Below are 12,698 nucleotides of genomic sequence, written 5' to 3'. Positions count from 1 at the left end.
TGGGCAAAACAGCAAGCTATCCTCAATGGACAGCAAAAGTTGGAGTTACTGAAATAGAACAATGCACCAAAACTACCCAGTCCCACTCTTTCTTTTAGGGGATACTCAAATGTCCCTGTTCGCTGCCCTGGGAATGGGGCACAGAAGAACTCCATGAATGTAATAACAATAGCTGATACTTATTGGGCTGGTGTGTGTTCTAGGCACTGTATTAAGCATTTAAAATAGATCTCATTTAGATGTTGTCATAATTAGCCTATTACCACCCCCACTCAGCAGCTGTTGGACAGGAAGCCAACAGAGCTTAAAAGGACTTGGGTGAGGCTCACAGCTGGTAAGTCGCAGAGCTGAATCAGCCAGTCTGACTCCAAATCCTTGCCAACATGAAGCCTCTTGGTGGGATGATGCTCTGAGGATACTGACATGCAGAAAAATTGTGATTGGTACAAGGGAGATTTGTTTCTTAGTGGAAGAGATGAACTGTATAAAAATCACTTTCTAGCTGGATGATATAAGGCAAGAAATGTCCCCTTCTTGGCCTGAGATTCCTCAGGGGTAAATGAAAGGGTGGACGGGATAATTTGTAAGTCCGTCTCAGGTCTCACTTATGTTTTTTAGAGTGGTCTGTGTCTGTGATCCTCAGTGTTCATTTCCTGAGCTCTGATTGAAGCTCAGCTTAGCACTATTTGAGTCCAGCTGTTCTGGCAAGGAGGGATGAATGAATGGTCAGCGTAGGCTGAGTTTTCTTGTGGTAACAAATAGCCTTCAAGTCTCAGTGCTCTTAACAACCCAGCATTCGCTGTATCTCATGTACATCTGTGTCCACTTCAGGTGTCTGGGGACACAGTAGTCCTCCAGAGTCAAGACTGATGAAGCAACTACCATCTCTAACATTTTGGGTCACTCTGACTATGGAAAAGAAAGCTCTGGAAGGTATTAACACTAGAAATTAAATGCTGTGGCCCAGAAAATGACATAGGCTATAGTCTCTCCTAACTCATTAATCAGAACTAGTCCCTTGGGCCTGTCGAACCATGGGACTGGGGGTGGGAATAAAAGGTACAATCTTACCATCTACCCAAAAGTGCAGACAGCTGGGAATATTTGGAGAATATTTGGAATATTTGGAAACCAGTATTTTAATGACCACCTAAAATTCAAATGGAATAGTGTCTTTTAGAATCCTTTGTGACTGGGGAGGAGAGCAAAGTCAGGCAGACAGGGCTGCTAGTATTGCATTGTGGTCAGGAGGACAGGTTGGACAAGAGAACACTTCCTTTTCAATGAGATAATGGAGACTGGGTTGGGGGTGGACATGGGGGTAAAGAGAGGTCACTCAAAGCCAGATTTTCTCTAGGGTCACCTTGATCACATTCCTTCCTTTACTGTTTCTTGTAAACCACTAATTAAGATAACTAAAAATGTTACCATGAGCTAAAGTCAACATCAATTAAAAATCCCATATATATTTCACATGAAAACACATGGCCTTCAGACATGTGTGATTTTCATCAGACCTCCTCATCTGTTTGTCATTTAAGGTTCAGGCCATGTTCAATATTTCTATCAAATGCTGCCTGCTGTAGATGAAAGCCTGGCAAATAACTGTGCAAAAGAAACTTTCTGAAGTTATAAATAATCAAATGCCCATGGGGGGTTGACCTCATATACAATAATACACAGAGTAATGATCAGAGCTCAGAGGGAAATGGAGCTCAACGATGGCCTTCTTGGTAAGGAGATGGGTGCAGTGTTGCTTACAATAACATGAGTGTCATTTTCCTGACCCCCTCATCCTCTGGTAGGAGTAGGACAGAATGGAAGAGAGAGGGAAAGAAGCTGAAATGGTAGGGACAGTGAAGTGTCAGGGTGTTTAGCATTTGACTCTCTGGTGAAAAAAGGCCAGATTTGCAGTATTTGCCAATTTTGATGGTGTAAATACCCTCACTGTGCCTGAATTTCAAGGTACCAAGATGATGGAAAACAACAGAATGGGAAAAACTAGAGATATCAAGGGAACATTTCATGCAAAGATGGGCACAATTAAGGACAGAAATGGTATGGACCTAACAGAAGCAGAAGATATTAAGAAAGAGGTGGCAAGAATACACAGAAGAACTGTATTAAAAAGAACTTCACGACCCAGATGATAATGATGGTGTAATCACTTACCTAGAGCCAGACATCCTGGAGTGTGAAGTCAAGTAAGCCTCAGGAAGCATCACTACCAACAAAGCCAGTGGAGGTGATAGAATTCCAATTGAGCTGTTTCAAATCCTAAAAGATGATGCTATGAAAGTGCTGCACTCAATATGCCAGCAATTTTGGAAAACTCAGCAGTGGCCATAGGACTGGAAAAGGTCAGTTTTCATTCCAGTCCTAAAGAAAGGCAATGCCAAAGAATGCTCAAACTACCACACAATTATACTCATCACGAGTCATGTATTGTTGAAGCCTTGCTAGAAAAGTAATGCTCAAAATTCTCCAAGCCATGCTTCAACAATACATGACTTGTGAACTTCCAGATGTTCAAGCTGGTTTTAGAAAAGGCAGAGGAACCAGAGATCAAATTGCCAACACCCATCGAAAAAGCAAGAGAGTTCCAGAAAAACATCTGTTTCTGCTTTATTGATTATGCCAAAGCCTTTGACTGTGTGGATCACAGTAAACTGTGGAAAATTCTGAAAGTGACAGGAATACCAGACCACCTCACCTGCCTCTTGAGAAACCTGTATGCAGGTCAGGAAGCAACAGTTAGAACTGGACATGGAACAAGAGACTGGTTCTAAATAGGAAAAGGGGTACGTCAAGGCTGTATATTGTCACCCTGCTTATTTAACTTATATGCAGAATACATCATGAGAAACGCTGGGCTGGAGGAAGCACAAACTGGAAACAAGACTGCCAGGAGAAGTATCAATAACCTCAGATAAGCAGATGACACCAGCCTTATGGCAGAAAGTGAAGAAGAACTAAAGAGCCTTTTGATGAAAGTGGAAGAGGAGAGTAAAAAAGTTGGCCTAAAGCTCAACATTCAGAAAACTAAGATCATGGCATCTGGTCCCATCACTTCATGGCAAATAGATGGGGAAACAGTGGAAACAGTGTCAGACTTTATTTTGGGGGGCTCCAAAATCACTGTAGATGGTGACTTCAGCCATGAAATTAAAAGACACTTACTCCTTGGAAGGAAAGTTATGACCAACCTAGAAAGCATATTAAAAAGCAGAGACATTACTTTGCCAACAAATGTTGTCTAGTCAAGGCTATGCTTTTTCCAGTAGTCATGCATGGATATGAGAGTTGGACTATAAAGAAAGCTGAGTGCCAAAGAATTGATGCTTTTGAACTGTGGTGTTGGAGAAGACTCTTGAGAGTCCCTTGGACTGCAAGGAGATCCAACCAGTCCATCCCAAAGATCAGTCCTGGGTGTTCATTGGAAGGACTGATGTTGAAGATGAAACTCCAATACTTTGGCCACCTGATGCGAAGAGCTGACTCATTTGAAAAGACCCTGATGCTGGGCAAGATTGAGGGCAGGAGGAGAAGGGGATGACAGAGGATGAAATGGTTGGATGGCATCACTGACTCAATGGACATGAGTTTGAGTAAACTCTGGCAGTTGGTGACGGACAGGGAGGTCTGGTGTGCTGCAGTCCATGGGGTTGCAAAGAGTCGGACATGACTGAGCGAGTGAACTGAACTGAACTGAAGATGATGTCATTGAACATAGATTTGGAAAGAAATATGTAACTGGCTCTTGTAAGTCAGTACCTCCATATTGCTGGCTAAAGAAATTAGGATGCTTTCCTGTTTCCTGTCCTTTACTCACCTCTAGTCCCAAAATATGATGTTAGGAGCTTAAAGGCAGGAAGCGTAGAAGACAGTGGCAAGAGGGAAGCAGATCTAGCGCTGAGAAATGCTGATGACTCCCGGATTGTATAGTGTCCTAGGTCTGTAGCAAACTGGGTGGCTTAGACCAACAGAAATGTATTCTTTCACAGTTCTGGAGTTCCGACTTCTGACAAAAACGTGTTGACGGGGTTGTGTAGAGGAAGAAAACCTTTTCCTTTTTTCTAGGTTCTTGGGCTGGCCTAATAATTAAATTGGCATAAGACAGATTTGCAAAGAGTTGGACACGACTGAGCGACCAAACTGAACTGAACTGAAGATGGATTAACAGGAGGAAAAAAAATTGATTTTGTGGGTATGGGAATCCCAAATGTATGGGAGCTTCAGACAGGCAATTGAGGTTTATATGCCAATCTGAGCTAAGGAGAAGGGGGTGGGGGTCTGAGACTTCAAAGGGGAGGAAGAGAATTCACCAGAAGATGGGAAGAGCAATATATGGTAAACAATGTGTGCCATGCCATACGGATAAGTCTTTCTGATGTAAAAATTTATCTCTGGTAATAACTCTCTTCCTTGTACAGGCCCCCTATCTAAATTCTTTCAGGCAGTTAAAGGAGGGGTAAAAAGCCCTTCCTCAGTCTGTTGGGCCATAATTGTCTTCAGCTCAAAATAATTCACATGCCCAAGTAGCACATTCTGGGCAGCCTGCCCTGAACCCCATCAGTTGGTTCTTTCTGGGGTCTCTTAAAAGAGGAACCATCCCACATTTCTCCTAGCTTCTAATGACTGCTAGCAATCCTTATCATTTCTTGGTTTGTAGACATATTCCAGTCTCTGTCTCCAGCTTCACATGGCCTTCCCTGTGCATCCCTCTGTGTCTTCTCCTCTTCTTATAAGGACACCAGTCATTGCATTTAAGGTGGACCCACCCTAGATTCCAGAGAACACAATGGCACCCCACTTCTTGCCTGGAAAATCCCATGGACGGAGGAGCCTGGTAGGCTGTAGTCCATGGGGTCGCTAAGAGTCAGACACGACTGAGCGACTTCACTTTCACTTTTCACTTTCATGCATTGGAGAAGGAAATGGCAACCCACTCCAGTGTTCTTGCCTGGAGAATCCCAGGGACGGGGGAGCCTGGTGGGCTGCCGTCTGTGGGGTTGCACAGAGTTGGACACAACTGAAGCGCCTTAGCAGCAGCAGCAGCAGCAGCAGCACCCTAGATTCAAGGTGATTTCATCTTGAGATCCATAACTAATTACTTCTGCAAAGACTCTATTTCCAAATAAGGTCACATTCTGAGATTCTGGGTGGACAAGAATTTCTGGGAGATAGGATTCAACTCACTGCACACATATAAACATAGCACAGAAGGGAGGGGCAGGCAGGACCAGAGCTGGCCACCTGGCTCTAACACTTCCCCTGGCTTCCCAGAGCATCCTTCAGGCTGTGATCTGCTTCCTGATTTATAATGGCAGGTCAGGAGGGGAAGTGGTCTGTGATGGCTGGATTGCCTTTCCACTTAGTCATGCTCCTAGCCTCCAAGCCCAGCTGGGTGAGGGGTGGAGTGACCTTGGCCTAGGATGCTTTTATGTTTATATTTGTGCAGTTGTCTCCTTATATCATCTTCTATTTTCTTTGAAGATAAATTTTGGCAAAAATAGCAGAAATCTTCAGAGTTCTGTTCTTTGATTAGTATCACACACCCTACGTGGTAGAATAGGCCATTAATAGACACTGAATGAGTGAGTGAATGAATGAATGAATGAGCAGAGTTAAGGGCTACTTAAAATGGGCCTTCTCCAGGAAAAAAAAAAAAAAAAAACAACAAAAAACAGATGAACTCTCAAGTTCAAAAAATATCTTTTCAATCTAAAAGACATATTCTGGCCCATTAGGTCAGTGGAAGACAGTGACAGAGGATCAAGTGTCAAAGGCCCTGGGGACATTAAGTAGGGCTTTCCTTGGCCCTGTAATAGGAGCCAAGCATGGCCCCTCCCCACAGCCCTGATGAGAAAGCCAGCCTGGCTGGGCCTCAGAGGGCAGGAGGAGGTCACTGAGACTCCCCCTGTGGCAACTTTAAACCACATCTTGTGGGTCCCTTTAGTTTCATCCGTGACACTCCTCTCTCAGCCTGGAATGCAGAGGAAGGGAGTGAAGGGAATCAGGTTTCCAGGAAAGAATCTGCCTTCTGAGTTTCTATGCTTCTGCCGAGAGCTCACACCTAGGAAACTCCATGGTTTGGAGCATCTGATACACCAAGGAGATTTTCACATCTCAGGCCCCTTCCCCATCTCCACCCACTGTGCTTGAGATGGATTGAATTTATGTGCCATGGTTTAAGAGTTCATAACAAACACCATTCTCTCAGACACCTTGCCCTCTGTTCCAGCCCCTTCTGCTCTCCCAAGATTGCTCTTTCTCCTGGGCCTAAGGTATGCAGTCATTTGGCTGGTTGAGCCCTATGATCACATGAAACAATGACCACATAAAACACACCTCAATTTAGAGATAAGCACTGATGCATGCCCTGAAACTGAGATTAAAATCTGTCCCATAAATCTCTTTATAATGCTGTATATTCCACACCATAATGATGAGAAGTGAGCTAGTAAATAAACAGTTGAGGAAAAAACTCCTCACAATATACCCGATGATTAAGTGGCTTGATCTCATTTTGCTAGAAACTATAGAAGTTAAGATTTGTCAGTGATGTCAGTTCCTCCATTCACTATGGCATTGCATGAAAGGTTTGATTTCATTCATCATACATTTTTTTAAAAGTCTACTGTGTGCTGGGGATGTATATAGGTTTAACTGGGAGTTTAAAGACTTATAATCGATGAAACAATGGAATTTGAAGACATGTCAATTTGAGATCCAGCTATGGAAAATCCTATCCATGTGTGTATGCATTTTGGGATTTAATGATAACATTGCTTGGAGGCATCTGATACACTTTTTCACATATAGGGAAATATAAGCTCCCAAGGTTCAAAATAAATAATAATGGAATAAACCAACCAATTCCATGATTTTTTATGCCTCTGTCATGATGGTAGGCTGCAGTCCATGGGGTCGCTAAGAGTTGGACACGATTGAGCGACTTCACTTTCACTTTTCACTTTCATGCATTGGAGAAGGAAATAGCAACCCACTCCGGTATTCTTGCCTGGAGAATCTCAGGGACGGGGGAGCCTGGTGGGCTGCTGTCTATGGGGTTGCACAGAGTCGGACATGACTGAAGCAACTTAGCAGCATGATGATGGATTTTCTGGAAAAGGATTTATGGGTTCATACCTGTGGCTCAGACGGTAGAGTCTGCCTGCAATGTGGGAGACCTAGGTTTGATCCCTGGATTGGGAAGATCCCTTGGAGAAGGAAATGGCAACTCATTCCAGTATTCTTGCCTGGAAAATCCCATGAATGGAGGAGCCTGGTGGGCTACAGTGCATGGGGTCGCAATAAGTCAGACACGACTGAGCGACTCACATGCACCTGCTCCTTGGTCTGTTAGTAAACAAAGACAATCTGATGGTCTGAATCTTGGTGTTGCCCTTTTCTCTCATCCAAGGTAACAAGGAGTGTGTGTATGTGTGTATGTCTGTTATGTGTGCACAACTGGGTGCTTTTGTGTGAGTATGAAGGGGTTGACTAGGAGCCACAGAATTTACAGAGGAAAACTAAACGTCATGAGAGTCCATTCTGAGATGGTAAGTCAACTCATTTTATCCTCAGTAATTCCTTGTTCCAAGTGAACTTGTAGTTGGAGAGTCATTACATTGGTAGGATCAGGTCACTGAGGTGCTCCTCTGTGTCATGTGAAACTGAAGGGGCCCACAGGATGAGGTTAAAGGAGAGTGCTCTCCTGCCATGATGGCTGGGCCATGAGGTTGCAGCCATAGATTAAGGAGAAGACAGGTTGGGGTAAAAGGGAAAACTTGCCCTCTGCACTGAGCTAAGGTGGGAAGGGAATGCGGCTGAGTAGTGGGTTAATGAAATGCATAGCCTAGAAAAGCTATGGGGGGGAGCAGACTTAAGGGTCTGTTTCTCTCACCTCCTTGGTCCCCATCCTCTGTGCTCAGAGAAGTATGATGGAGAAGGAGAAGCTGGTGGGTTGGTGGTGTGTGGGTGTACGTGTGTGTGTGTGTCTGTGTGTGTGTGTATGAAAGGGGAGAGGGAGAGAGTGAGAGAGAAAGAGGTCCCAGGCTCTAGGAGACCTCCAGCATGACTTGGGAGGTCTGGTGAGGAAGAAGTTAGAAAATGGAAGAAGGATAGATTGAAAGACCAGAGGCCATGGTCCAGGTTACCATAGGGTGACTGGGGTGTGCCAGGAGCCCAGAAGGACCCACCTACCTGGTGAGGGCATGGAGGAGGGCTGAGAGGCTTGTGGTCAGAGTGAAGAGACTGCACAGGGCAGGGACTACACACTCAAGTGGTGAGGGACATTATGTTTGCCTCAAGTAACAGTGCTCCCCCCAACCCGTCCCCCAAGAAAGAAGCACATCATTTTCATCACCACGTCTACTGTCACTACTCTAGAGTTCAAATCTGCTCTGGGTGTTATACAACCGGGATCAGGGATAATCCAGAGAAGCTTCTCCCCTGCTGGCAAGAGGGTGAAAGCATCCCTTTGTATATAAGATGACCTCTAGGGAAGACAAAGGGGAGATGAAAAGCCAGAGACCAAAATTTGTCTAGATACAATGACACCCAAAAGGGAACATCTGAATGACTCTGACTTAGGGAATTTGATTTTGAAAAGTTTGAGTGCCTAAGGGGACATTTCCTAAGGGATAGAACTGAAATAGAGCTGACTTGTGGACAACGCAGAGGTTAGGAACTGTGACTCCCCACCACGCAGTCAAAAATTCAAGTCTAACTTTTGACTCTCTCCAAACTTAACTTCTTGGCCTTTTGGCTAAGACCAAGTGTGGTATGGGGGCTTCACAGGTGGCTAGTGGTAAAGAATACATCTGCCAGTGCAGGAGACTTAAGAGACGTGTGTTCCATCCCTGGGTGGGGAAGATCCCCTGGAGGAGGAAATGGCAGCTGACTCCAGTATTCTTGCTGGGGAAATCCCATGGACAGAGGAGCCTCGTAGCTAGAGTTCATGAGGTTGCAGAGTCAGACACAACTTAGCAACTGAGCACACAGCACACAAACTTGACTACTAATACTTTTGACCTTTTGACCAGAAGCCTTACCATAACATACATAGTTGATTAAAATATGTCTTTGTGTTATATGTATATCTATATATATTCATGCATTCATGCCTTTTTTTGATCTATATATATTTTTTGATATTTCTAAGCTATGCAGTTTATCAGCAAGTCTTTTTCAAATTGTAGCAAATTTCCAGAAAATAATTCTAATGTATTTAGTGAAAAAAATCACAGTTCTATCTTGTGTAGTTCAAGGATCAATTGTACTATTATTTCTCAAGTTAAAATTTCCCATCTGCCTAGCTAGGAGCAGTCCCTTTTTGGGGAAACAAAAATTCATTTCCCTGAACAAACAACTGTGATATAACAGAGCAACCCTGATACATATGGATAAAAAAAAAGCTGTGAACTTTCAAATAAATAAACTTAACTTTAATTTTAAATAAACAAATTTAAAATAGTCATGAAGTCTTTCGAAATTTTCAGTTGTCTTTTGAGACTTTTCTGAAAATAGCCTGGGAATAAGAGTCCTTGTCATATCATCCAGCTGGCATTCAGCAAGAAGAGAATAGGGAACCCCAAGCCGAACATCCCAGCAGCACCCAGGGGGTCAAGCAGATTTGAGACTGTCAACATCACTTGAGGACACTGGTCCAAAGATGAATGAAGAAAAGATGCTGAGAAGTTTAGTCTTCAGGGAACATTTCCCAGTGGAGACCTCAAAGCCTGTGGAGCTCAAAGCTTCTGCAGACAGTGACAGGCCTCTCTCTGGGGACATTTTCTGAGTAAGGGAGATTGGTAGTCGTGTGACCAAGACGATTTTGGTGCAGATTGTTCTGGACACAGGGGAATGGTCTAGGTGACCTTCCAAGAATTTTGTACCTAATCTGTGATTCTGTAAGTAATGAGTTGACAGAAAATTGCATTCTGTATTTGGTTGGCCATCTGCTGTTTTTCCAACGCTGGCTGATAAAGGCATGGCTATGTGGGGAGAAGGTGAGCTGCAATTAATTATCTATGGCATTGATGAATTTCTTGTAAGATATTCCCCTGCTAATCCAGCAATATAGCTGCATCCCTCCCCCCACCTTCCCAGTGTTAACGGTCTATTTATGGACCCAGCTCCATAATTAAATGTTTCATTTGCAAGAAAATGGTTCCGAGGAAAATCCAGGCTCCCTTTATGTGCCTGCAATCGGCTACTGCAGACGTTACATAAGAGATTAGTCCACATTGGCCTGCTGCTCTTAGCTTTTTGGATAATCTAATGTATTATGTTTCTGGTGTATGTAAATTACTAAATGTAATATTCTTCAATATGTCTGTTGAATGAAGCCAAATGTATTGTGGGCATAATTTTAATTATTTATATGCTATAAAAATGGAAGAAATTGGAATTACAGAAATAGGGCTCTAAAAAACCCCTCTGGTTTTCTTTTGGGCAACAGTTTAATCAGATTAAAACCATAATTGTTTTCCAGTTCTTGCCTCACACTTGTTTTGGCCATCTCTTTTGTCAGTATGTGGCTATGCCCCATGAAGGCATTTAATGTCAGTCCGAAGTGTTTGCCTTATTGGAAAACAGCACATCCTAGTTGGCTGGGTTCAAGGCAGGGACACCATTGATTGGGAAAGCGCAAAGTTTCCTTCTGAGCCTTGGTTTTTGTTCTTGAAATTGGTCCTGGGCAACTCCTTACCCGATTTCTTCTGAGTCAAGGAGGTAGCAGCTGCATAGGTAAGACTGGAAAGCAGAATAGAGGAAGATGATGAAATGAAAGTGTTAGTCGCTCAGTTGTCCATGGAATTCTCTAGGCAAGAACACTGGCGTGAGTTGCTATTCCCTTCTCTAGGAGATCTTCCTGACCCAGGGATTGAACCTGGGTCTCCTGCATTGCAGGCAGATTCCTTACAGTCTGAGCCACCAGGGAAGCCCTGATCGAAAGAAAGGTGAGAGGAACATGCATATCTCTGAAAGTAGCAACCAGCTACTTTTGTTAACTAGCTAGAGATGTGGAGGCCAATTTTAGTTCAAGATGGCTGATAAGGATTGAATGGATTTGGGTACCTGTTCAAGTCTCATAGACTGTAACCTGAAATGAGTTTGTCCAGTGAGTGCTATTGCATTGAGACATCGTGGTAAGACGCAGTGGAATCCAAGCACCTGGCTTGGAATCCTGGTCTCATGTTTCAGGTGAAGCTGTTTGATTCCAGAGCACCACTCTTAGTTATCTTGCCACTTAAGAAAGAGTTTATCATTGTTGTTATTATTATTACAGACGGAAAAACTGAGTCCCAGAGAGACAAATAACTTGCCCAGTGTAGCACAGAACTGAGATTAAAAGCTGCTGGCATCCTGTGTTCCTCGCTTGTTTGTGTGGCTGGGTCCTGGGAATTTAGATGAATAAAATGGCCTCAGCCTGTCCAGGCAGACAGCACCAAGAGCCATGCCTCTGCACAGTAGATGTGGATGGATGAGGGCAGGGTTCATGACCTCTGACATCCCCCTGGAGGAGCTGAGGTCTCTGCAGTGAGTCTGAATTATGAGGTTGCAGAGCAGACTTGTTGGAGCCCAGAACCCATCCACACCCAGCTTTGATTTACATGGGAACATTTCCTCACTGTTGGCATTGGGAAAGGGAAATAGCAAATTTGGGGTGTTTGCTTATTTCCGTCAGTAATTTCGACTGCGAGGGGTGAGGGCTGATGAATTATACAGCACTGCATTAAAACATAATATCCCTTTGAAGCCCAGAGCAGCAAGTAGAGAGCTGTTTTGCAACGTTGGTGGGAGACTGAGGAAGTCTCCAGCTCATCCCTTTGATGCAGCTGGATAGGGTGTTGACTCTTGAGTTGTACCTTTCGGCACAGTTGAGGAAAACTTGGAGTTGGGCTTGAGGTGTACAGAGAACTCTGGGAATACAAGGCTACTAAAGAATTCCACAGAAGGACCCCCAGGCTGAGACTGGGCTTAGCCCAGATCCTGTCCCCAGGCTCCCGACTGGCCTTCATCCCCCGGCCTGGACAGCTGCTACCTTTCGCCATGAGCCAAACTATCCCAGGGAAGTTGGGGGCCACAGTTGGCCAAGAACTGTTGTGGCTGCCAGTGCCTCCATCTCAGGAAGACACTGCAGGCCAAGGAAAACACTTGGTAAACTTAGACTGGGCAGCTCTCAGTAACTCATTTAGGATTTAATGCTTCTTTTTAAACAGAACACAGAAGGCTTGGAAAGCAAGCTCAGTGACTCCTGAGAGGATAACCTAGTTCCATGTCTTATTCATCTTTGCTTTTGGCACCTAGAAGGTGCTCCATAAATGCCTGTTCAATTTCAATCATCTTTTGTGGTTTTGAAAAAAAGTTTGGAAACACCCCAACCATCCTCTATTGGCTTGCTTAGATGTTGGCCAAGGCCAAGTGTTGAAATCTTGGGTTGCTTAAGACTGATTATTCCCAATTAAACAAATAGTCGGTGAACATTTATTGGTGAGGCATCGAGTGGGATGCTGTGGTAGGAGAAAGATGCAAGGGAGTTGGTAGAATGCAGAACAAGGAGCTGCCACAACAGGAATGGAGATGAGCCAGCCACAGGGAGAACACAGAAGGCAAAATCAATTAGATAGAGAGACCAGGAGCATCATCACACAGGGGGATTGTGGGAAGAGCCTTAGAGGATAAGATTT

The sequence above is a fragment of the Bubalus kerabau genome, chromosome 11 (genome assembly GCF_029407905.1).
Source record: "Bubalus kerabau isolate K-KA32 ecotype Philippines breed swamp buffalo chromosome 11, PCC_UOA_SB_1v2, whole genome shotgun sequence".
NCBI classification, from domain to species: Eukaryota; Metazoa; Chordata; class Mammalia; order Artiodactyla; family Bovidae; genus Bubalus; species Bubalus kerabau.
The sequence above is the reverse complement of the archived record's forward strand: the minus strand, read 5'-3'. Positions refer to the sequence as shown.